Raw genomic sequence first — 26,309 nt, 5'->3', positions numbered from 1 at the left:
GCCATGAATGGATGACAGGAGGCTGAAACATGGATCCCTCAGCCCTCAGGACAGGCAGGTGGGGCCCCAGGCCCCCAGGTGCTCACCTCGGATGACATCAGCCTCATCTATTTCCTCCAGTGTAAAACACAAGCACCATTATTTTCTAAGTATACCATGCCATGAAAAAGACCAGGAAGCCCTAACTAGAAGAACATTTTCTTCTATCCATCCCAGGAAACAAGTATTAGTAAGTGACTTATAGCCTATCCTCATCCAGAGGACCAGTGAGTGGACTTCCATGGCTGCCTGTTAAATAGGCATTCTCCACTGAACACGGAATAAACATCATTAAAAAGGTAGACTTTCAAAAGGGTAGATTTCAACCAGAGTGTATACATTGATGCATTTTGCACAATTGTGCTTCTGCTACCTTGAAAATTCATTAAGCTTAAATTAAGATAGAATTATGAACACAACTGAATGAATTGGATAGGATTCTCACTATGAAAAAAAGAATCCTTTAGTTATGTGAAGAAATCAAAAACTGGCAATGAGCTTTCCAAGTAACATTTGTTTTGTACTTTTACACCCATTCCCACGTTCACAAACAGACTTTCAGCAAGCCAGACCAAAATCATGGAAGTTTTGAAACAATCATGCTTACTTGATAATTTTTAGATGTTAGTGATTTCAGGACAGTCACAACTTACACACCTCCAGATGGAGCATACATTGATAAAATGAAAACAACTTTGGCAGTATTATCCAAAGCTTTAAAAATGTTCACATCCTTGCACCTTACTAAAGAGAAAATAACCGAATAAATCAGAAGAAATAATGTCAAAACATTAGCATGAGTTGCCCCCAGGTGGAAGACTCTCAATGACTATTCTTTCCTTCCCAGTTTCATTATATTTTACTTGACTATAATAAACGTATCTTACTTTAATAATCGGGGGAAAATAAATGAAAAAAAATTCATTACTTTCAATCCAATAATTTTTCTTAAGGAGATGATTTTTCTTTTTAATTTTAAGAGTTTATTTGAGCAAAACTGATTTGAATCAGGCAGCACCAATCCAGAAGTGGTTAGGAGTGCTCCACCAACAGGGGCCTGGGGAGAGACTTTTATAGAGAAAAGGCAGAAGCAAAGTAAGGCAATCATTGTTTGGCTATAGCTCAAAGCCTAGATGTCTGTTTGTGACTGGTCAGCCTTAGCGTTTTGATTTCATAACCATGAGGCATTTACAGGCTTAGACTTTGATTTGCTTACATAGGCCACCACAGCATAAAAGCTATACCAATTTAATAGCCTCCTTGTTTAATTAATTCAACAATTCCCCTCTTTTTGCTATCTTCTAATACATGAGAGACTGACCAAACATTTGCTATTAGTGCCTCTCTCAATCACCATCAAAGTTAAGTTGTTCTTTTCTCATTGTCTCACAGAATATGTTGTCAGATCCACAGAAGAATTGTTTTTGCCGTTCATCTCGTTGCTCATCTAGCTTCTGTTTCTTCAAGTGCAGCAAGACCATCTGATGTACTGCTGATGGCTACAAACATGCATTTAAGACCTTTGATAGAACATAGCACTCCAGGGGTCTCCCTGGTGGTGCAGTGGTTGGGAATCCGCCCGCCAATGCAGGGAACATGGGTTCTATCCCTGGTCCGGGAAGATCCCACATGCCACGGAGCAACTAAGCTCGTGCGCCACAACTACTGAGTCTGTGCTCTAGAGCCCACGAGCCACAACTACCGAGCCCGCGTGCCACAACTACTGAAGCCTGCGTGCCTAGAGCCCACGCTCCGCAACAAAAAAGCCACCACGCACCGCAACGAAGAGTAGCCCCCAGTCGCCACAGCTAGAGAAAGCCCGTGCGCAGCAACAAAGACCCAACACAGTCAAAAATAAATAAATTAAATAAATAAATTTAAAAAAAAAAGAGAAAGAAAATAGCACTCCAGGGAGACTATAATGATAACTATTAGGAGGATAATACCAAGAGACTTAAGTATACTCCTTAGCCAGGGACCCCATGAACCAAACCAGCTGATATCAAATAAATCAAAGAAGGTACCTGAAAGGGCATCAACCTGTTTTAGCCAAGTGGCTTATTTGTTAATTTCTTGTATTTGCTACAATAGCAAAGGTGTTGATCTAGGTATAGCAGAAGGTATTTGCTATGGCATAGACTGCTTTTTCAGCCAAGTAATCTAAAGCAATTCTATCACGTAAAACTGCCTTAGCAAGAAAGTCTAGGGACTTCTGTTGTGCAGCTATGGCCTTATCGGTAGATTCTGTGATAGTTGCCAGAGTTAAGGAGCATTGTCTTCCTATGCATTAACAGAGAGGAAAAGCAAGTAGTAAAAACGCAAAAGGAATAAAGTTTTCACACTGGAGATGAAGATCTTGATCCGTGATCTTGGGAGAGCTGTCCACCTAAAGATGCCGTCTGCTTCTGGGAAGTAACCTACCTAGTCAATTTTAATTTTAGATCTCCAGCTGGTATGCAGTTCCAAGAGTCTGGAGAAGCCATTTTTAACTGGGGGATGTAGACCCAAGGTTCAAGTCCCTAAAATTCAGCTGCCATCTGGGTAGTGGGGAGGACCTGGTATGGTCCCTTTCAAGGAGATTCAAGGGCAGTCTTTGTTCTTAGTGATTCCAAATCAGAAGGGTGGCAGAAAATTTGGAACCATTAGTTTGGAGAGCTGTAGCCAGATATTTGAGGAAACTAGAATTCAGGATCCAGTCAGTTTACTGGTATATAACAAAACCTCAAAGACAATGAACAGGACTAGAATCCGATATCCACAAGACTGTGTTATAATTTTCTATGAAATATAATTATTTCCTCTACAATCACCCTCATTTCTATCAAAGATAATCATAGTAAGACAAATTTGTTTGCAAGTGTAGTCTCATTAAATTTGGCCTGATTATTCAGATAAATGCAGCAAGAATAGTGACTGACCATAGAGATTCACCTGGCATACCTACACCTGGCATACCTACAGATGTGAGTGAATTCCTCTCTTTCTGAGGGTACCCTAAGGTTCTGGGCCTGCCAGGAAGTGGGCTTCCTTATTCACCTGGTAGGGCTTCCAGGAATCCTTAAGCAAGGTTAAGAGGCCAGTTTTTCCAAGGGGCTTTTATTGGCTCCATAGAGTCAACCTGACTTCCTTAAAAGTATCAGGTCAAATCTGATTTTATGCATATTCTCAAATATGACATTCTAGTCAAAGCTTTGGTAATATAACCAATGTTTCCAATTGTATCTTATTATAAGAAGAAAATATTCTTATTGAACTTATGCAAATAACTATATTGCCATGAAAATAAGAATACGCAACAACTTTCTAAATTCTGGAGGTATTGGGTAGGGAGAAAAAGTAAATGTTCCAGTTCTGTTTATAAAGGTATACTTTACAAAATTACTCTAAGTCATAGATAGCTTAAGAGAAAAAGAGGAAAAGTTTTCCTTAAACCTGGGAGGTAGGGGGGAAAGAATATTAAAGATCCAGCAATGTTTCATAGAAAAAGTTGTAAAAAAAATTATAATCATCCTCATTAGTTCATTCTATCCCATGTTATTAATTCTTGTTCTGCTGAATACAGTTTTCCCATTAGTTCTGGAAATTCTCACCCAAGTCACTTTTATGGTCTTTATCAGAAACTTATATTCTAGAGTACTTGTCAGAGTCCTTCCCATGAATCTCTCTAAAGATGAAACACCTTTGCAAAAGCATCACAGTAAGACAATAACTGTAAATGATAAAAAAAAAAAACTTTAAAATGGCCATGGACTAAGATCTGATGAGAGTGCATTTGATAAGGAAATGTAGTTATCTCTATAGTATACAATAATTTAGGATAATAATTGGACTATTAGAGTGTTGGCAAATTTCTAGAAACTTTAAACAATTTCTAGAATACCTATATTAGTAACATATATCCAAAAACATATAACCTAAGAAGGTTTGTCATTCCTTACTATTTGACAATGCACCCCACATAATTTAACATACCAAAGAAACATAATTAGTTTAACATCTCTCTTTTACAAGGTGAGAAACAAATCCTATGAGATTTTCCAGGCTTCCTCTGGGAAATTTCAAAGTTACTTTGAGGTCAAAAGACTGCACTTATATTTTGATTTTGGGAAGTTTGTCAAAATGTCAAAAGGTTTGAACATTTGACTAAATAGGATCTCATATCATTATGAAATAATACTTAATTATCAGTTTAACTAAATTGACAGTAGAAGATTTTAAAAGCAAACACAGAAGGTTACAAAGCTGTAAACAAAACTTAGATCTTTTAATATTGAGAAGACTGGGTTTTCTTAAGTAATCAAAGACCTGATAAAGACAAAGTAAAGCACAATAAATTATTTTGGAAGACACCAAATCTTTGCTTTCCAGGTAGACTACCCAAAAAGTTAAACAACAACAACAATAACAACAAACTTTCACAATCAAGAGGAAACCAACATTCCAAGAAAACTCTGTCCTTTTAACAGAGAGAAAGCCAAATTCTAATTCTGTACCAGTGTATGTCTAATATTAAAACTCATACTTTAAAATTTTAAATAAATCCATTCTCATTTTAGTCAGCTTGACCACACATAAAATTCCTTTTCCAAGATTCTTTTCCACAGAACTTTTACAACTTTCTTTTTTTTTTAAATATCCATTCAGGTTTTGTCCTACGTTTTTCTCTTCCTCATCTGGAACAACCAGTCATTTTACTTTCCTTACCTACTTTTCACACAGTTGTTTCCTTTAACTTTTATTTTTCTAAGTAGTTTTAATTACATTTATTGATTAGAATCCTTAACCCTTAGAATCCTTTATTCCTAATAAAAACTAAGAAGTAAGCAATTGTGGACTGTTACAGTAGCATTCTGTGGATTGGCCAATTCATAAATATATTTCACAATTTCTAGAAGTATATTCTTCCTCATAGTAAAATTTTCAATGTGTTACAAAACATGTCTACTAATAGATCCAAATATCTTTAGCTCCTCTCTAAAAGGAAGTCAAAAGTGGATAAACCTATGTCAGTAATTTATGTTTCAGTATTTTATTTTATTTGGAAATGATCTGGCTATTCAATGATATCCATCATTTAACTGATCTCAACATAAATTTAAGGTTTCAATTTATCAAAAATATTTTGGAAATTATTTTTAAGTAGACATATCTTAAAGCATTATTATTGTTGAAAAGTTTATTTATAAGCTTTAACCTTACTTACATCTATTTAACTTACCTGTTCCTAACAATTATGTTTAGATTACTCATGAAAATTTCATGAGACATTAAACAGCTAACCGTCATCTTATCTTTCTTGCTGACAAATTCTTTAACAGAGAAGACATGAGCTTATTTGACTTTTAGTAAACCTAGGTAGAATGAAAGCATTCTATTTAATACTGTAACTCTAAAGACATGCCTGTTTTAATTAAACCAACAGGCTTAAACTAGCTTTTATTTGTCAAAGATTATCCTAGATCACATGAAATTGAAAGACATTTGGGTTAGTTTCTATATTTCTGAGAGTATACTTGATTTATATAAATGTTTGTTTGTCTTTAAGCCAATTAAATAGAGCTCTTTACCAATTAATTTTGGCAATACCATTAGGAGGTAGAAAAATACCACATATCTATAACATACATACATAGACATACATAAACATACAGACAAATGCAGAACTCTTATAGCTTTCATTTTAAAATTTTAACCATGAGATGGGTACAATAATATAAAACTCACTAGTTTATAAAAGAACATTTGGATACAAATTGTGTTTCTGGTGAATAGAGTAAGTTAAGGTTACCTCTCTGATGGCTAAGGCTCTTACTAATATTTGTGGTAAAGACTTCAAGACTTTTAATTCAGCTAATTTCCAAAAAAAAATTTTGTTTTTCTAGATCAGAATTACCTCCTTGAAGTTTGCATCTCAAGAGATGGCTGTAGGTTCCTAGAGAAGACCACGTAGAACATTTACATCTCAAAGGCACAGAGAAAGGAAGGGCTATCTCCAAAAAGGACTCTTTTTCCCCCTAAATCCAGATCTTCCACAATATCAGCAAGCCTTTTGAGATGAACAGGGGATATTCTTGGACTGGATAAAAAAAGGATAGGGGGCTTCAAATTGTTTCTAGAGCCGAATTTCTGTTCTCAAGACTCAATTTGTAAGACAAGCACAGTTGTTTTTAATTCCTTAAAGAATTGGGTTGCCAGTCTCTAGATACCCCTTAGCACGTAAAGGAATATTATTTGGGGGTCCAGCCATGGAGAAGAGATTAGACACTAGGATAAGATAAGGAACACACCCATTATAAAGAAATCACATTAGGATTCTCTTTTTAAGCTGTTCCTTAAAACACTAGTGCTTAGGAAATCTATTGGAGGCAGAAGCAGTCAAGGGTAGCCTAGGGTTAGGGTTAGGCTTAGGGTTAGGCTTAGGGTACGGCATAGGTTACGGGTTCGGGGAGGGGTTCGGGTACGGCGTAGGGTATGGGTTAGGGTTAGGGCTAGGGTTAGTGTTAGGGTTAGGGCTCTGTTTAGGGTATGGGTTAGGATTAGGGTACGTGTTAGGGTTAGGGTACGCGTTAAGGTTAGGGTAGTTATTAAACCTATCCCAGTCTCTAGATACCCCTTAGCACGTAAAGGAATATTATTTGGGGGTCCAGCCATGGAGAAGAGTTTAGACACTAGGATAAGATAAGGAACACACCCATTATAAAGAAATCACATTAGGATTCTCTTTTTAAGCTGTTCCTTAAAACACTAGTGCTTAGGAAATCTATTGGAGGCAGAAGCAGTCAAGGGTAGCCTAGGGTTAGGGTTAGGCTTAGGGTTAGGCTTAGGGTACGGCTTAGGGTATGGGTTCGGGGACGGGTTCGTGTACGGTGTAGGGTATGGGTTAGGGTTAGGGTTAGGGTTAGTGTTAGGGTTAGGGCTCGGTTTAGGGTACGGGTTAGGATTAGGGTACGTGTTAGGGTTAGGGTAGGAGTTAGGGTTAGTGTACGCGTTAGGGTTAGGCTAGTTATTAAACGATCCCACTCTGTAGATACCCCTTAGCACGTAAAGGAATATTATTTGGGGGTCCAGCCATGGAGAAGAGTTTAGACACTAGGATAAGATAAGGAACACACCCATTATAAAGAAATCACATTAGAATTCTCTTTTTAAGCTGTTCCTTAAAACACTAGTGCTTAGGAAATCTATTATAGGCAGAAGCAGTCAAGGGTAGCCTAGGGTTAGGGTTAGGCTTAGGGTTAGGCTTAGGGTACGACTTAGGGTACGGGTTCGGGGAGGGGTTCGGGTACGGCATAGGGTATGGGTTAGGGTTAGTGTTAGGGTTAGGGCTCGGTTTAGGGTACGGGTTAGGTTTAGGATACATGTTAGGGTTAGGGTAGGGGTTAGGGTTAGGGTAGTTAAAAAAATAAAATAAAATAAAAAAAAAAAAAAAAAAAAAGAATTGGGTTGCACAACCACGAGGTTGACCCACCCACCCAACTACATCATCCTCAGTTTGCTTGGTTATATCAGGGAGAAGATCTTCAACTAAGATGGAAACCAAAAGATTCCTGTGCTATAGCTTGAGAGCCATGTGTCATTGAAATGCTTGAGTAAACCCTTTCACAAGGGCTTCAAAATATTTTCTTTCCCTCTGGATACACAGTTTCATTTTAGTCTAGGAGAGAAGGCCTAAAAAAAAAAGTTCCTACCAGGCTCTGAATATATATTTGGCCAACTTCTGACCATAGAGCTATTAAAAACAAACAAACACACACACACACACACAAAAAAAAACCCTTTTGAATGTCTTGTTAGCTTTCAATCAGGGCAAATAGTAAATTTTCCTGGTAGTATTGAACAACCCCTTGGATGAAGAGGCATTCCCCAAAGAGGGTGCAAAAATACGATCCTCCCCAAGACTCAGGACTCCTCCCAAAGATAAGCAAGAAAAAGAAAGACTTAGAAAATTCCCTTGAGAGCTGACAACAGTCGGTAGGACCCTAGCTGCAAATGGAGTGCAACCCACAGTCCTGTACGGTCATATTTTGGGGGCCCCACCTAACAGATGTCAAGCCAAGTTCTCAGGACACAAATTGAGACAAACAAGAAGGCAATAGATGTCCCCGGGAAACCAAGGATTGATAACTGTATTTTCCTGCCAATCTGGATTTAGAAAGGAAGGGATAACGTGAAATTTTACCTTCCCGTCTTGAGCAGACACCACAGAGATCTGGGCGAGCTGACTTTGGTAAGGATTCTTACCCTTTGTGGGCTTCTGCCAGTTTTCCCAGGATGCCATCTGCAGGCCCCAGAGAGAGTGGGGTGTCCCAGTGGGACTCCTCCTGGTCACCAGAAACTGAGGCTTCACACTGGACCCAGTCCAGTTTAAGTCAGAACCAGTCCAACCCTGGACCCAGTCTGGTTTCTCAAGTAGACCCAGGCCAACTTCAGCAGTTTCCAGAAAGAAATGTTCAAATAAAGTCTGAAAGCTCATAATGCAGAAGCTGTGGATGGAGGATGGAGAGACCTTACCCACCACCTCCAAAGGCAGGGAGGAAGCAGCAACGCAAGGGGCTCTGCAGGTGCCTTCACCGCTGTCGCTCGTTGTTCCTGAGGGCCTTCGGGGGTCTCCTTGGGTTCCCTCTTATGTCCCCAGACCTGTGAAAAGATAAACTGAGGCATATTAAAATTTTTAAGAGTTTATTTGAGCAAAACTCAATTCAAATCTATCAGTGCCAAACCGGAAGTGGTTAGGAGCGCTCCTAAGGAGATAATTTCAAGTGGAGAAAAATATTTGTATGGATAAATTATTCACAGTAGGAAAAAAATTCGAAAACAACTTAAATGTTCAACAGCAGGAATTCCACAAAATGAAAGATTATGTAGTCATTTAAAAAGATTTACGGAGCTTGAAATAATATGGGAAAATACTTATGAAACAAATTAAGTGAGAAAAGGTGTAAAACAAAATTTTTTGTTCTGTGATATAGACTTTACTATGTAAAATTGTATACGAGAAAAAGACAAAAGTAAATCTATTAAAATGTTAAAAATGGTTCTGTCTGACAAGGTAGTTAGGGGTGATTTTTATTTTCTTTTTTATACTCTTCTGTATTTTTCTAAATTTCTGATAATTAGCTAATAGTGATTTTAATATTAGGGAAAAAACAGGTTTTTTAAAAGTAAACTGTGCCTAACATTTTAAAATACAGATGAATTTATGCAATTGGCTGGAGAAAATTAAATCTTCAACCACTGCCATTTTTCTTCTGGATGAATTCAACTAATAGGAAATCATATCATTTTATTGTAAAAATATATTTTTTTCATACCATTTTAATACAAAAAGAAGTGATTTTAACTTAAGTCAAACTTAAGGTAGAATCATTTACTCATGATTGTACCCAGATGTAGAAAATTTTGATGGGTTATTGAAAGTAGAGATGACTTACATAACAAAATCAATCAATTTATAATCTCATTATGGGGCTCATTAATTTTTAAAAGCTCTGATGGACACCTAACCAGGTGATTAGACGTGGTGTCCCTAATGGTGGGACAAACTGACATTCTGTGTCTCCTAATGGGATGCTTCATTTACAGATGGAGTGTCCAAACCAAGACGTTCTTGGCACTGAAAGGCACTATTTATAGTTACACTGGGACAGGAGACAAATGGGAATAAATGATCGCCCTACTGATGAGGTATTTTGACCAAAAATATTTAATATTTATGTAATCAAGACTTTAGACCTAACTTTTCATTTACAAGAAACACAGGTGATGGAAGTATGAGTGAAATGACTCCAAGAGGAAACAGATGGACAAAGCCAGTATGTGGGACATCCTATAAGACAACTGGTCTCACCAAAAAGTCAATACGCTGGGGAAAAATGTTGGGATGAGTGGGACATTTTAGATTTAAAGAGATAAAACCAAATGTAATATATGAACCTTGGTTGGTTCCTGGAGAAACTTGACTCTAGAGTTGGCATCAGAGGGATCTAGATAATTATTCTTCATTTTCATATGCAGGATAACATTATGTGATTATGTGTGAGAATGTTCTTTTTGTAGGAGATACATGCTAAAATATTTAAAGTGAAATGTCATGATGTCTGCAATTTATTATAAAAAAGCTTATCCCTTCAGTATATATGCATACTTAAATACATATGCATATATATAAAGTAAAAAAATGGAAAAAATATTAACAATTCTTTATGGTTGTTTATTATACTATTCTTCTAATTTTTTAATGTTTGAAATGTTTATGACAAAAATTGGGGGCAAATAATGCACTTAGAAAAATATTCACAGATATCTATGTTTGCTTGTATGCATTTTGATTTACACCTAGTATATTCTGAATCTTCTTGGAGTAGAATTTTTATCCTGTCCTGTCTGATGTCATTTACTGGACTTTATTTTTATGTGTACTTTGGGATTTGGGAGATTATATTAAATATGTATCCTGATGAAAGAAATGTGCAATTATTGCAAATTGAGTGTGAACGTTATCCTTTAGAGATCTTTCCACATCTATCATTTCTAATCAGAGTAGGGCTTATAAATTAAACATATCCTTTTAATCTGCTCATACATTACTACGCAGAGTGTGTGTGTGTGTGTGTGTGTGTATTTAAACCCCTGTCTGGCATTTCCTTTTGAAATATTGTTATGGCAGAACATTAATATAGTTACTGATCATTCCAAGAGTTGTGAAGGTTCATGCAACTTTATAAAAAAACATTAAAAACAAAATCTAAGTTTAGAGTACCCCTACTCTATCACAACCAAAATAGAAATTTCCAAGGCAATACTTCAAAAGACTCATATCTCATGTCACCATTTATTTTAAATTTTACAAGGTTGTCTAATCTCCCACAGGAATGAGTTTTTCATTACGGACCTAGGTGATATGGAACATAGTCTGGTGACTTGTCTTCCCCCATATCACAGGACAATCTGATGAGGAGACCAGCCCATCCAAAGTGTGAGATCAAGGGCTCTGATTAGAGGGTAAGACATTTTCTTCCATGCCATCATTTCCCAAAGTGTGACCGACAGAGCTAAAAGTTATTTCTTGGGAAAAAAAAATCCTAACAAAATAAGTTTGGGAAATTATGGGTTAAGTCAAGTTAAACTAATTTCTTTACTGCAGGAATTCTTAGAATGTTAAATATACTAATGTACTTTGTCGACTTCCACCAGGGGATACACCATTTCCAAAATGTAGTGCCCACAAACCTCTTTTTATTGTTGGAATTCTATTTCAGGAAACCAGCGTTTTGAGAAAAAAGTCTCAGAGATGCTGTTAGAAGATGCCTATCTGCTTAAAAATTCTCCCCACCTCTGACTCTCACCCTGTTCATAGTGCAAAACAATTACAGCTTATTAAGCATTTGCTATGTGTGAGAGAGGTATTTCACAGGTAAGAAAACTGGAAACTGAAGCTCAGAGAGGTTATGTTATCTGCACAGGGTCCCAGAGACACGAAATGTCAGTTGCTATACTCACCCAGGTCTGACCCCAAAGTTCATGCTTCTCTCACATCATCAAATTGACCACCTGGGGGAAAAAGGTCAATTCTTTAAAAGTGGGATAGAGGGGACTTCCCTGGTGGTCCAGTGGTTAAGAATCCGCCTTCCAATGCAGGGGATGTGGGTTCGATCCCTGATCAAGGAACTAAGATCCCATATGCCACGGGGAAAATAAGCCCGCGGCTCTAGAGCCCGCACGTGCCACAACTAGACAGCCCACACACCGCAACTATTGAGCCCGTGCACTCTGGAGCCCACGCCCACAACTAGAGAGAGGCTCACGTGCCGCAATGGAAGATCCCTTGAGCCACAACTAAGACCCACTGCAGCCAAATAAATAAATAAATATTTTTTTAAAAAAGCAGGAGAGAAAATAATTTTAAGAAGTCTAGTCATAATCTAAAACCCGTAATAGACTTTTGAATATATGATCAGTGAGGCCTCTCTGTGCCTGGAATGTAACTTAGCCACCAGTGTGGTTGGGTCTCTATGTTCTGTCTCAGAGGAGACCCCATAGTTTGTTCTGAAATTCAACCACCTGTATTATCTGTAATTCACCAGAATGGAGAGATAGGCCATCTTCCTTACACTTTGAAATGTCTTTTCCTCATTGCCTCTGAGCAGAGCTGGCACAAGTCTTTGCATCACAGGCCAAAACCCCCATGTCAGAAGGTAAAGAGAAGGTTCCCAGAGGACCGAGCAGAGGGTGAGTGTAGTGGAAAAACATCAACCCTGCCAGAAACCACAGGCTAAAATCTGGGACTTCATTAAAAAATAATAATCACTTGGGATTATTCTACCATTGCAAAGACCCTGTCCCTAGGGCCCCTGGTTTGCCAGCTAGAGAATAAGGAACTCGTTTTTCTAACTCTTCTCTCACTTCTGACTTACTGTGCATTCCTACCAGACAGAAAGCAAGAAGAGCTGTCAGAGGCTGCAAAACGGTCCTGAATTTTCTTGATCTCAGCACCCTCCAGTAGAAATACACATATGTATGTAACGTAACCCACATATATATTTTTAAATTTTCCACTAGCAACATTTTAAAAAGTACAAAGAAACAAGTAAAATACTATAAATATTTTATCAGTATTCAAATTTCATAAGATTGATAGTTGAGGAAGTAGATTCACATACCCAAGTAGTTCTAATCACACTTAAAAGTCTTCCAGTAACGGACTTGAGCATCAGTTTAAAAGTATATGTGTAGGGAGTCAAGATGGCAGTGTGGGAAGACACGGAGTTCGTATCTCCCCACAACTAGGGTGCCTGTTGGACGCTAGTGGGGGGCCCCGACACCCAAGGAGACGGGAAGAACCCCCAAGAAAACCAGTAAGACGTGGGGGGACTGATGGGGGAGGAGAAGTGGAGGCCATACAGGACTGGCGCCCCAGAGGGGTGGCTAAGGGGTGGGGGGGACGGTTCCCACGCCAGGAGGGACCCTCGGGGCTCGGATCAAGGGGAGAGTGCCCAGTATTTCCCCTGCCCAATTGGCTGGGGAAGTCTATCCGGCTCTCGGGCTGGGTCATACACCCTCCGAGGTCCCCTCTGGGCCAGGTTGGTCCTGGAGGTGTAGGAGGGAGGCCAGGAGAGAACAGGAGAGACAGGCGGGAGGGACCAAAGAGCTGGAGAGGAGGGGAGGGTATTTGCTTCACCTACTGGGGCACAGGGAGCCTGCTGGGCTCCCAGGCTGGTCCCTTGCCCTCCAAAGTACCCTCCGAGCTGCGTGGGTCCTGGGGGCATAAGAGGGAGGCTGAGGAGATCAGCAGAGGCAGATGGGAGGGGCTCTCTGGGATGAGAGGAGTGGGAGAGGAGTGGAGGGCATTTGCCCCACCCACTGGGGGCCGGGGGAGCCTGCTGAGCTCCCAGGTGGGATCCCCCACCCTCTGAGACCAGAGGCGGGAGGTATGTCTGGGCCCCTTCTGTTCTGTTGAGCCTAAGCCCCACCCCAACATCCGCCAGGGCCTTTTGCAGCCCTGTGGGTCCTAAGCATAGGCCCTGCCCACTGCCCAAACCTCACCCTGCTTAGGCCCCGCCCTCCACAGCCAAGGCCTTTTCCACCTTTTTTTTTTTTTCTCCTCCTCTTTTTTACTATTGTGGTTCTGTTTTACCTTCTGGTTGTTGTTTCATCTATAGTTTTATTTTTATATTTTTTCTAACATATCTTTTAGTTTCCTAGTCTAATTTTATTTTTTACTTTGTTATTGTTCCCCCTTTTCTTTTTCTGCCCCACGCAGCTTGCAGGATCTTGGTTCATGAGCCAGGGGTCAGGCCAAAGCTTCTGTGGTGGGAGTTCCATGTCAGAACCACTGGACTAACAGAGAACCTCAGACCCCAGGGAACATTCATCAGAGTGAGGTCTCCCAGAGGTCCTCATCTCAGCACCAAGACCCAGCTCTACTCAACAGTCTACAAACTCCAGTGTTGGAAGCCTCAGGCCAAACAACCAGTAAGACAGGTACACAATCCCGCTCATAAAAAAAAAAAAGGAAAAAAAAATGAGATGGCAAATAAATATGTCACAGATGAAGGAGCAAGGTAAAAACCTACAAGACCAAATAAATGAAGTGGAAATAGGCAATCTACCTGAAAAAGAATTCAGAGTAATGATAGTAAAGATGATCCAGAATCTCAGAAATAGAATGGAGGCATGGACTGAGAAAATACAAGAAATGTTTAACAAAGATCTAGAAGAACTAAGAACACAGAAACAGAGATGAACAACACAATAACTGAAATGAAAAATACACTAAAAGGAATCAATGACAGAATAACTGAGACAGAAGAACAAATAAGTGAGCTGGAAGACAAAATGGTGGAATAACTGCAGAGGAGCAGAATAGAAAAAGAATGAAAAGAATTGAGGACAATTTCAGAGACCTCTGGGACAACACTAAATGCACCAACATTCAAATCACAGGGGTCCCAGATGAAGAAGAGAAAAGAAAGGGTCTGAGAAAATATTTGAAGAAATTATAGTGGAAAACTTCCCTAATATGAGAAAGGAAATAGTCACGCAAGTCCAAGAAGAACAGAGAGTCCCATACAGGATAAACCCTAGGAAAAATACAGCAAGACACATATTAATCAAACTAACAAAAATTAAATTCAAAAGAAAAAATATTAAAAGCAGCAAGGGAAAAACAAAAAATAACATACAAAGGAATCCCCATAAGGTTAACAGCTGATTTTTCAGCAGAAACTCTGCAGGCCAGAAGGGAGTGGCAGGATATACTTAAAGTGATGAAAGAAAAAAACCTACAACCAAGATTACTCTACCCAGCAGGATCTCATTCAGATTCGGTGGAGAAATCAAAAACTTTTCAGACAAGCAAAAGCTAAGAGAATTCAGCACTACCAAACCAGCTCTACAATAAATGCTAAAGAAACTTCTCTAGGTGGGAAACACAAGAGACGTAAAAGACCCACAAAAACAAACCCAAAACAATTAAGAAAACGGTAATAGGAACATACATATAGAAAATAACCTTGAATATAAATGCATTACATGCTCCAACCAAAAGACACAGACTGGCTGAATGGATACAAAAACAAGACCCATATATATATTGTCCACAAGACACCCACTTCAGACTTAGGGACACATACAGACGGAAAGTGAGGGGATGGAAAAAGATATTCCATGCAAATGGAAATTAAAAGAAAGCTGGAGTAGCAATACTCATATCAGATAAAACAGACTTTAAAATAAAGGCTCTTACAAGAGATAAGGAAGGACACTACATAATGATCAAGGGATCAATCTAAGAAGAAGATATAACAATTATAAATATATATGCACCCAACATAGGAGCACCTCAATACATATGGCAAATGCTAACAACCATGAAAAGGGAAATCGACAGTAATACAATAATAGAAGGAGACTTATCACCCCACTTACACCAATGGACAGATCATCCAAACAGAAAATAAATAAGGAAACACAAGTTTTAAATGACACAACAGACCAGATAGTTTTAATTGATATTTATAGAACATTTCACCTGAAAGTGGCAGAATACACTGTCTTCTCAAGTGCACACAGAACATTCTCCAGGATAGATCACATCTTGGGTCACAAATCAAGCCTTGGAAAATTTAAGAAATTGAAATCATATCAAGCATCTTTCCTGACCACAGCACTATGAGACTGGAAATCAATTACAGGAAGAAGACTGTAAAAACCACAAATACATGGAAGCTAAACAGTGTGCTACTAAATAACCAAGAGATCACAGAAGAAATCAAAGAAGAAATTTATAAATACATAGAAACAAATGACAATGAAAACACAACGACCAAAACCTATGGGATGCAGCAAAAGCAGTTCTAAGAGGGAAGTTTATAGCAATTCAATCTCACCTCAAGAAACAAGAAAAATCTCAAATAAACAATCTAACCCTACACCTAAAGCAACTAGAGAAAGAAGAACAAAGAAAACACAAAGTCAGTAGAAGGAAAGAAATCATAAAGATCAGAGCAGAAATAAATGAAATAGAAACAAAGAAAACAATAGCAAAGATCAATAAAACTAAAAGCTGGTTCTTTGAAAAGATAAACAAAATTGATAAACCCTTAGCCAGACTCATCAAGAAAAAAAGGGAGAGGACGCAAATCAATAAACTTAGAAATGAAAAAGGGGAAATCACAACTGACACCGCAGAAATACAAAGGATTATAAGAGACTACTACGAACAACTATATGCCAATAAGATGGACAATCACGAAGAAATGGACAAATTCTTGGAAAGATACCATTTTCCAAGACTGAACCAGGAAGAATTAGAAAATGTAAACAGACCTATCACAAGTAAAGAATTGAAACTGTAATTAGAAATCTTCCAACAAACAAAAGTCCAGGACCAGATGGCTTCACAGGTGAATTCTATCAAACATTTAGAGAAGAGCTAACTCTGATCCTTCTCAAACTCTTCCAAAAAATTGAAGAGGTAAGAACACTCCCAAATTCATTCTACGAAGCCACCATCACCCTGACACCAAAACCAGAAAAAGATATTCACAAGAAAAGAAAATTACAGACCAATATCACTGATGAACATAGATGCAAAAATCCTGAACAAAATACTAGCAAACAGAATCCAACAACATATTAAAAGGATCACACACCACAGTCAAGTGGGATTTATCCTAGGGATGCAAGGATTCTTCAATATATGCAAATCAATGTGATACACCATACTAACAAATTAACGAATAAAACCCATATGATCATCTCAATAGATGCAGAAAAAGCTTTTGACAAAATTCAACACTGATTTATGATAAAAACTCTCCAAAAAATGGGCATAGAGGGAACCTACCTCAACATAATAAAGGCCATATATGACAAACCACAGCAAACATCACACTCACTGGTGAAAAACTGAAAGCATTTCCACTAAGATCAGGAACAACACAAGGATGTCCACTCTCACCACTCTTATTCAACATAGTTTTGGAAGCCCTAGCCACAGCAATCAGAGAAGAAAAAGAAATAAAAGGAATACAAACTGGAAAAGAAGAAGTAAAACTGTCACTGTTTGCAGATGACATGACACTATACATAGAAAATCCTAAAGACGCCACCAGAAAACTACTAGAACTAATCAATGAATTTGGTAAGGTTGCAGGATACAAAATTAATGCACAGAAATCTCTGGCATTCCTATACACTAACAACGAAAAATCAGAAAGAGAAATTAAGGAAACAATCCCATTTACCATCGCAACAAAAAGAATAAAATATCTAGGAATAAACCTACCTAAGGAGGCAAAAAACTTGTACTCAGAAAACTATGAAACACAGATGAAAGAAATCAAAGATGACATAAACAGATGGAGAAATAGACCATGTTCTTGGATTGGAGAATCAATATTGTGAAAATGACTATGCTACCCATAGCAATCTACAGATTCAATGTAATCCCTATCAAACTACCAATGGCATTCTTCACAGAATTAGAACAAAAAATTTTTCAATTCATATGGAAACACAAAAGACCTTGAATAGACAAAGTAATCTTAAGAAAGAAAAATGGAGCTGGAGGAATCAGGCTCCCTGACTTCAAACTATGCTACAAAGCTACACTAATCAAGACAGTATGGTACTGGCACAAGAACAGAAATATAGATCAATGCTATGGGATAGAAAGCCCAGAGATAAATCCATGCACATATGTTCACCTTATTTACGACAAAGGAGGCAAGAACATACAATGGAGAAAAGACAGCCTCTTCAATAAGTGACACTGGGAAAACTGGACAGCTACATGTAAAAGAATGAAATTAAAACACTACCTAACATCATACACAAAAATAAACTCCAAATGGATTAAAGACCAAACTGTAAGACCAGACACTATAAAACTCTTAGAGGAAAACATAGGAAAAACACTCTTTGACATTAACCACAGCAAGATCTTTTTTGACCCACCTCCTAAAGTAATGGAAATAAAAACAAAAATAAACAAATGGGACCTAATGAAACTTAAAAGCTTTTGCACAGCAAAGGAAACCATAAACAAGACGAAAAGACAACCCTCAGAATGGGAGAAAATATTTGCAAATGAAACAATGGACAAAGGATTAATCTCCAAAATATATAAACATCTCATGGAGCTCAATATCAAAAAAACAAACAATTCAATTAAAAAATGGGCAGAAGACCTAAATAGACATTTCACCAAAGAAGACATACAGATGGCCAAGAGGCACATGAAAAGATGCTCAACATCACCAAATATTAGAGAAATGCAAATCAAAACTACAATGAGGTATCACCTCACACTGGTCAGAATGGCCATTAAAAAATCTACAAACAATAAATGCTGGAAAGGCTGTGGTGAAAAGGGAACCCTCCTGCACTGTCAGTGGGAATGTAAATTGATACAACCAATATGGAGAACAGTATGGAAGTTCCTTAAAAAACTAAAAATAGAACTACCATATGACACAGCAATCCCACTACTGGGCATATACCCCGAGAAAACCATAATTCAAAAAGAGGCATGTACCGCCATGGTCATTGCAGCAGTATCTACAATAGCCAGACATGGAAGCAACCTAAATGTCCATTGACAGATGAACAGATAAAGAAGATGTGGCACATATATACAATGGAATATTACTCAGCCATAAAAAGAAAGGAAATTGAGTTATTGGTAGTGAGGTGGATGGACCTAGAGTCTGTCATACAGAGTGAAGTAATTCAGAAAGAGAAAAACAAATACCGTACGCTAACACATATATATGGAACCTAAAAAAAAAGGTACTGATGAACCTAGTGGCAGGGCAGGAATAAAGACGTAGATGTAGAGAATGGATTTGAGGACATGGGGGAAGAGGGGGAAGGTGGAGGGAAGTGAGAATAGCGTCGACATATATATACTACCGAATGTAAAATAGCTAGTGGGAAGCAGCAGCATAGCACAGGGAGATCCGCTCAGTGCTTTGTGATGACCTAGAGGGGTGGGATAGGGAGGGTGGGAGGGAGGCTCAAGAGGGAGGGGATATGGGGATATATGTATGCATATGGCTGATTCAACAGAGACTAACACAGTATTGTAAAGCAATTATACTCCAATAAAGATCTATTTTTTAAAAAGTATATGTGTAAGTTGAATTAGATTAAAAGTTTAGTTCTTTAGTCCCGCTAGCCACATTTCAAGGCTCACTGGCCACATTCTGCTTGTGGCTACCCTATTAGACAGCACAGCTGTGCAAGTGTTCTTAATGGGGCCAGCAGTGCCCCCTAAGGGGCATAATGGAAATGTGTGGAAACATTTCTTTTTCAGTACTGTACTCACAGTCAGTGGGTGGGAGGCCAGAGATGCAGACATTCTGCAATATAAAGGGCAGCTCTGCACAACACGATATTGTCCCACATCTCAGACTCCCACATAGGTTAAACACCTGTTTATAATTATCGGAGCCTAGAACCTGTTTGTTTGTTTTGGTGAGAGCAGTACGCTTGGCTTTAATATATATTTTGGGGGACTGAAAATGTATATAAATTAAGAGAAGTTTGTTTTATTCAGAGCTCTACCAAGAATTACATAACATTTTGAAAAACTGCTTCACAGATTGAAATGTCGCTCCTATATCAGACAGCACCTGTAGCTGTGGCATTTACAGGGGTCCTAGACACAGGTAAAGCATCTAACTACTTCATGATATCTTCTAAGGAAATCACACCCAAGCATTTGCTATTAAAATACACAGCATTTTATTATCAATTACTTTCCTTTATTTCTCTTTATATGAGAGCAAGGGCATTGTATGGGTTTTCAAAGTTATGTTAGTAGGAGGATTATTTAATCTAGTAATTTCATTCCAGAATAGTAAAGGGGTGTTGTGAAATAAGTGTTACTGAAAGCACGTAGAACCATTGTTCTAGGAAGAAGCATGGCTGCCTCAAGCCGATGAAGACTGCCACCTGCAGGTAGGAGAGCAAACTGAGGCTGCATCCCAGAACGCAGAGGACAGGAAAGAACTGCCTCAATTAAACAGCTACGTACTTTGCATCTCCCAAGTCCAAAGCACTGTGCTAGAAAACAGCGCTATGGCAGTGACCCAAACAATTAGGGCTCTGCTACTAAGGAGCTCACAGTCGAGGGTGGGAAAGTACGTGGGTCTGGGGAGGTGGGATCAGGTCAAGTGGGCACAAAGAATCAGCTGGTCAGAGATACCCCCATCCATTTCAATCCTCTCTGTTAGCAACCTGTTCAGTTTAGTTGATCCAGGAAGATATAACAAAGAGTGCTAAATTTTCTGCACATATTGCTTCAAAATTTACGTCAATTTAGAAAAACATACACAAGTAATACATGAATACAGCCATTTAGAGGATAAATCTTTTAAATTAGAGAGGAATAAAGAAGAAAATAAAAGGTCTCCTTCACTCTTCTTAAAAAGTAACTGTTACTAATACATCTAGAATGTGGCCTTCCCAACATTTTATGCATTTATATACATATGTATGCAGATACAAATAGATGGTTTTGTTTTTTAAACGTAAATGAAGTTATATATACATAGATACGTATGTATACAGATATATATTATAATTTCATTTATGTTTAAATATATATATTAATAGCTTTACAACTTGATTTATTTAATTTAAAAATATATCTTGGAGATCTTTCCATGTCAATACAGATAGATCCTCCACATTGGTTTTATGATTCCATACTAACTCATTGTAAAGAATTCATTCATTCTTCAACAAATATTTATTAAGTACCTACTACATGCTTGAAACTATTCTAGGTGCTGAGGATGTAACAGTAAACAACAAAAGCAAAAAAAAAAGAGGCAAAAACACTTGCCTTCATGGAGCTTAAATTCCAGTGGAGAGAAAGAGGCAATACACTTAATAAATAAGTTAATAATATATGCACATGAAAAAGTGATAACTGCTATGGAAAATATAGAACAGGATAAAGGAGACTGGGAATACTAAACTCAGAGTGGGGTGGATTGCAACTAAAAACAGGGTGGATAGAGCAGGCCTCACTGGGAAGCAGGCTTGAGTAGATGAGAAAGAGAGCTATGAGGACATTGTGGGAAAGAGTTTTCCAGGCAGCAGGAACAGCCTGTGCAAAGGTCCTGAGGTAGGAATGTAACTAATAGGTTCAAGAAACAGCGAAGATGTGACAGCAGCTGCAAAGGGCAAAAGTGGAAGCAGAAAGACTAGGTCGAAGGTGACTGCAAAAATCTATGACAGATGACAGTGGTTTAAAATCAGGGTGGTAGCAGATAATGAGCACTGGTCAGATTCTGCATATATTTTGAAGGTAGAGTCAACAGGATTTACTGATGGTATTCATGTGGGGAGTGAGAGGGGAAAAAAAGGAATCAAAGGTGATTTATCCTAAGCACATGGAAGTACTGAACTGCATTAACTGTGATGTACCATAGCTGATGTTACCTGTTCTTTATAAACTAACATTTAGGTTATTTCCGGGTTTTCTCTATTATAAATGACCTTGCAAAGGTTATCCTCTTACATGTACCTTTATGCACATCCAGTTGGGTTTCCCAGTGAACAGTTTCACTCATCTCTCACCTTCGAAACGAGCTGATCTACTCTAACCCACCAGGGAGGACAGACGTGTGCTCAGGGCATGCAAAGGAATCGGTGCGTGAAGCCAAATTAAGCATGAAGAAAAGGTTATCTTTTCTCTGTTACATTTTCCCTTCTTGCATCATCCCGTTCCCCAATTAATATTGTGCATGATAAAATCACATAACAGCTAACATTTTTGAGCACTTGAGTGCCAGGCACAGTGTTAAGTGATTGACCAGCATCTTCTCATTTTTACCCTCATGACAACACTATGAAATAAATGTTTATGTCCATTGTATAGATAAGAAGTAAAATAAGATCTTGCAGGGGACAAATGCACCCCAAAGGTCAAACACGCATAACTGATGGAACTTGGACTTTAACCTGGCCCTGAAGCTCACATCCTCAGCCATCTGCACTGTGCAGTATTTAATATAAATAAACTTCTACATTACCCTGTGATTTTTTTTCCTTGGGACAAAATACCTTCAATTCCATTTACAGTAAGGACTATGCCTGCCCCCCTAAAAGGCAGTACAGGGTAATGCAAAGGGCACAGGCTATGGAATCAGCTCTTTCTGACTGTGCGATCTTGAGTAAACAGTTTAACCCCTCTAAACCTCAGAGAAGTGGGTCAGGACCCAGAGAAAACAAAACATAGCGTGGCTAGTTCTCTGTGGGGACTTGTGAGCATAAAAACCTCTTAAAGATTTTATATCCAAGTGTCCTCTTTGTGGCTAAAGACAGATATTGAAGTCCAGAGTCTCTACTGGAGACATCTAGATCATTCTCTCCACTCCCTGTGGTCCCCCTGCTACAAATCAGTTTCCTTGGAAACGCAGCATCCTCCCTATCTCCCTTCTTCATGACCTACTCTCTATCCTGTGTCAGAGCTGCCGCCAAAGTCACCAAAAGATTTCAGGGCTGTGGAAAGAGGATTCGCCTCAGACTCAGAAGCTGAGAGTCTAGTCCCAACTCGATCTATAGAATTGCTGTGTTACTAGAACAAGCCCTTAACCCTCTCTGAGCCTGTTTTCCCATGTCTGAAATCATCAGTAAACCAAAGAAACTCTAAATTATCTCTCAGAATGAACATCCTACAACTCTGTCTCCAGTGGTGATGGGAAGGAAGAGAATTATGGATGCAGTGAACACGAAGAATCTTGCCTCCTACCTATATTTATTGATTTGTCAGAGGCCACAATTGATCGTCTTCCTCTGGAGCAGACGCTCAACTGCTGTTCATGCAGCAAAAGCCATTTTTTGCCTGAGGAAACAAAATGTTCTGGGAAATTTCACAAAAATTGATCTTAAATTGTCTAAAGAGCCACAAATTCACATCAAACAGGGCATTACATGAAGCCTGAGGTCCCAAATGTTGTCTGTAAGTACTTCCCCCCTATGAAAATTTTACAGCACTTCAGAGATGTGTCCTGGGCTGCCTGGTTTAACGATCATCTCTGTTGGTAAAGGCTGAGGAACAGGGGTGACTGGAGCTGAGCTGGGTCTGACTCACTCCAAATCCAGGCAGCCGATTCGTGTGCGAACACAGGTCTCTGGCCAGAGGGGCACTGGGAGCACACAGAGCTCTCAGAGGATTACATCACTCCCCCTAAACCCCCAACCCAAGGTCCCTCCAATCTACCCCGTGTCAGATTCCCAGAAACACACACACTCACCCCACCTCTACCCCACCCCCGCCAACCATTACCACAGAGGAAACCTGGGGCGACAGAAAGAGACCCAGAGGAGGAACTGGGATACTGGGCTTCTGGCCTGATGACTGGTAGATCTTGACCCTAGAAATGGTCTTCTCTGGGCCTTAATTATAGTACCTGTAAAACGAAAGAACTGGACTTGAACTTGTTAACTCTGACAATCTATGATTCCGGATATGAAAAACCTCCACCTGTTCCCCTAGGAGCTATGCTGGCTTTCTGCAGTCTCTACCAGGCTCCAGGACCTACACTTGTTGTCTCTTCTGCACAGTTTCCCAGACCTTCTGTGAGGCTCTCTTCCCCTGCTCCATGCGGTCCTCGAGGAGGCACAAGACCCCACCACCATGGCCACGGTGACTGGTTCAGGGCTGGGCAGGTGAACTTGGAATAAATCAGTCGCTTGCCTGATGCTTCTGTTACCTATTGCTGAAGACCAAGCTGTCCTGAAACTTAATGGCTTTAAGTGACAACCATTTTACTCTCCCTCAAGGTTCTGTGGCTGGATTTGCAGTCAGCTGGAGGCTGGCCTGGGCTGGACCATCTGGGACACTCACTGCACCCAGTAGGCTCACTCATGCTGGCTATTGGTGCTGAGTGGCTGCTGAAGACTCAGCTGGGGTGGTTGACTGGAGCATCTTGCTTCTTCTACCGCATGGTCTCTCCATGTGGCTTGGGCTTTTTAGGGCATGTCAGTTGGGTTCCAAGAAGAAGCATTCAAAGTAGGCAAGTCACAATTTGCCAGCAATTTATCAAGCCTCTGTTTACATCAGGCTTGCTAAAATCCCATCAGTCAAAACACGTCACATGTCCAAGCTCAGAGTCACTGAGGGATGGCCGGCCCTACACAAGTGTGAGTACCAAAAAGCATGGTTCTTTGGGGGCCACCAATTAACCAATAAATTTCCTATTGCACTTAAGCTGACTTGGGTTGCTCTTACTTGTTACCAAAATAGTTATGACTAATACAGAGTCAAAGATTTAAATTCAATTCTTGTCCTTACCACTGTGCAGCCAAAAAGTTACCTGACCTGAGATTCAGTTTCTTCATCCTTAAGATAGAGATAATATTCAGTTCAGAATATCATTATAAAAAGTTAATAAGATGAAAATCCCCAAAACATTTAAAAAATCCCAACATTCTATACAAATAAGATGTCCTATACAAATAAACATATCATAAATGATGATGATAAAGGTGATGATAAAGCAGGAGAAACTGAAAGTTTAAATCGCTTCAGTTTGTAATTGATTCATTTCACAAACAGTTCTTAGATATCTACTATGTGTACAATACTATTATAACTGGTTGTCTAGTGGGAGGAGACGTCCAAGCCCTCAAAGAATTTAGAGTCCAATAGGGGAAACAGGTATATATATATATATATATATATATATACATACACACACACACACACACACACACACACACACTCATATGTATATATATATATTGGATTGGCCAAAAGTTCGTTTGTTTTTTTCCGAAAGATGGCTCCAGTAGCGCTTAGTTGTCCTTAACTTCATTCAAAACAACTTTGTTAGATTGTATTGTCACAGCTGTCATATCAGCGTGCATTTGAAAAAAAACTTATCGAAATTGTTGAATTTTTGTGTAGTCATTTTAATATTGAAGATGGAAGAAAAAAAGCAACATTTTCAGCATATTATGCTTTATTATTTCAAGAAAGGAAAAAACTCAACTGAAATGCAAAATAAGATTTGTGCAGTGTATGGAGAAGGTGCTGTGACTGATCGAATCTGTCAAAAGTGGTTTGTGAAGTTTCCTGCTGGAGATTTCTCCCTGGACGATGCTCCAAGGTCAGGTAGACCAGCTGAAAGTTGACAGAGATCAAATTGAGACATTAACTGAAAACAATCAACTTTATACCACACGGGAGATAGCTGACATACTCCAAATATCCAAATCAAGCACTGAAAATCATTTGCACCAGCTTGGTTGTGTTAATCGCTTTGGTGTTTGGGTTCCATGTAAGTTAAGCGAAAAAACCCTTCTTGACCATATTTCTGCATGCAATTCTCTACTTAAACGTAATGAAAACATTCCTTTTTTTTTAAAACAAATTGTGACAGGTGATGAAAAGTGGATACTGTACAATAATGTGGAACGGAAGAGATCGTGGGGCAAGCGAAATGAACCAACACCAACCACACCAAAGGCCGGTCTTCATCCAAAGAAGGTGATGCTGTGTATATGGTGGGATTGGAAGGGAGTCCTTGATCATGAGCTCCTGGAAAACCAAACGATTATTTCCAACAAGTACTGCTCCCAGTTACCAAATGAAAGCAGCCCTCTACAAAAAGCGTCCGGAATTAGTCAACAGAAAACGCATAATCTTCCATCAGGATGACGCAAGACCACATATTTCTTTGATGACCAGGCAGAAACTGTTACAGCTTGGCTGGGAAGTTCTGATTCATCTGCCGTAGTCACCAGATATTGCACCTTTGGATTTCCATTCATTTCGGTCTTTACAAAATTCTCTCAATGGAAAAAATTTCAACTCCTTGGAAGACTGTAAAAGGTACTTGGAACAGTTCTTTGCTCAAAAAGATAAAAAGTTTTGGGAAGATGGAATGATGAAGTTGCCTGAAAAATGGCAGAAAGTGAATACTTTGCTCAATAAAGTTCTTGGTGAAAATGAAAAATGTGTCTTTTATTTTTTACTTTAAAAACCGAAGGAACTGGGCTTCCCTGGTGGCGCAGTGGTTGAGAATCTGCCTGCCAATGCAGGGGACACGGATTCGAGCCCTGGTCTGGGAAGATCCCACATGCCGTGGAGCAACTGGGCCCGTGAGCCACAATTACTGAGCCTGCGCGTCTGGAGCCTGTGCTCCACAACAAGAGAGGCCGCGATAGTGAGAGGCCCCCACTTGTCACAACTAGAGAAAGCCCTCGCACAGAAACAAAGACCCAACACAGCGATAAATAAATAAATA

General features: G+C 39.1%; 1 protein-coding gene across 1 annotated transcript in view; it reads right to left on the bottom strand.

Annotated features, from left to right (window-relative positions):
- GRXCR2 (glutaredoxin and cysteine rich domain containing 2) overlaps positions 1 to 26,309 on the bottom strand; it is a 52,601-nt gene extending 26,292 nt beyond the window's left edge. Inside the window, exon 1 of the mRNA XM_082454352.1 lies at positions 8,555 to 26,309. The gene's annotated coding sequence lies outside the window, so the exon portion shown is untranslated. The remainder of the gene's footprint in view (positions 1 to 8,554) is intronic.

Source organism: Balaenoptera physalus (genome assembly GCF_965194825.1).
Source record: "Balaenoptera physalus genome assembly, chromosome: 3".
Lineage (NCBI taxonomy): Eukaryota > Metazoa > Chordata > Mammalia > Artiodactyla > Balaenopteridae > Balaenoptera > Balaenoptera physalus.
This window is presented reverse-complemented; position numbering and strand designations above follow the sequence as displayed.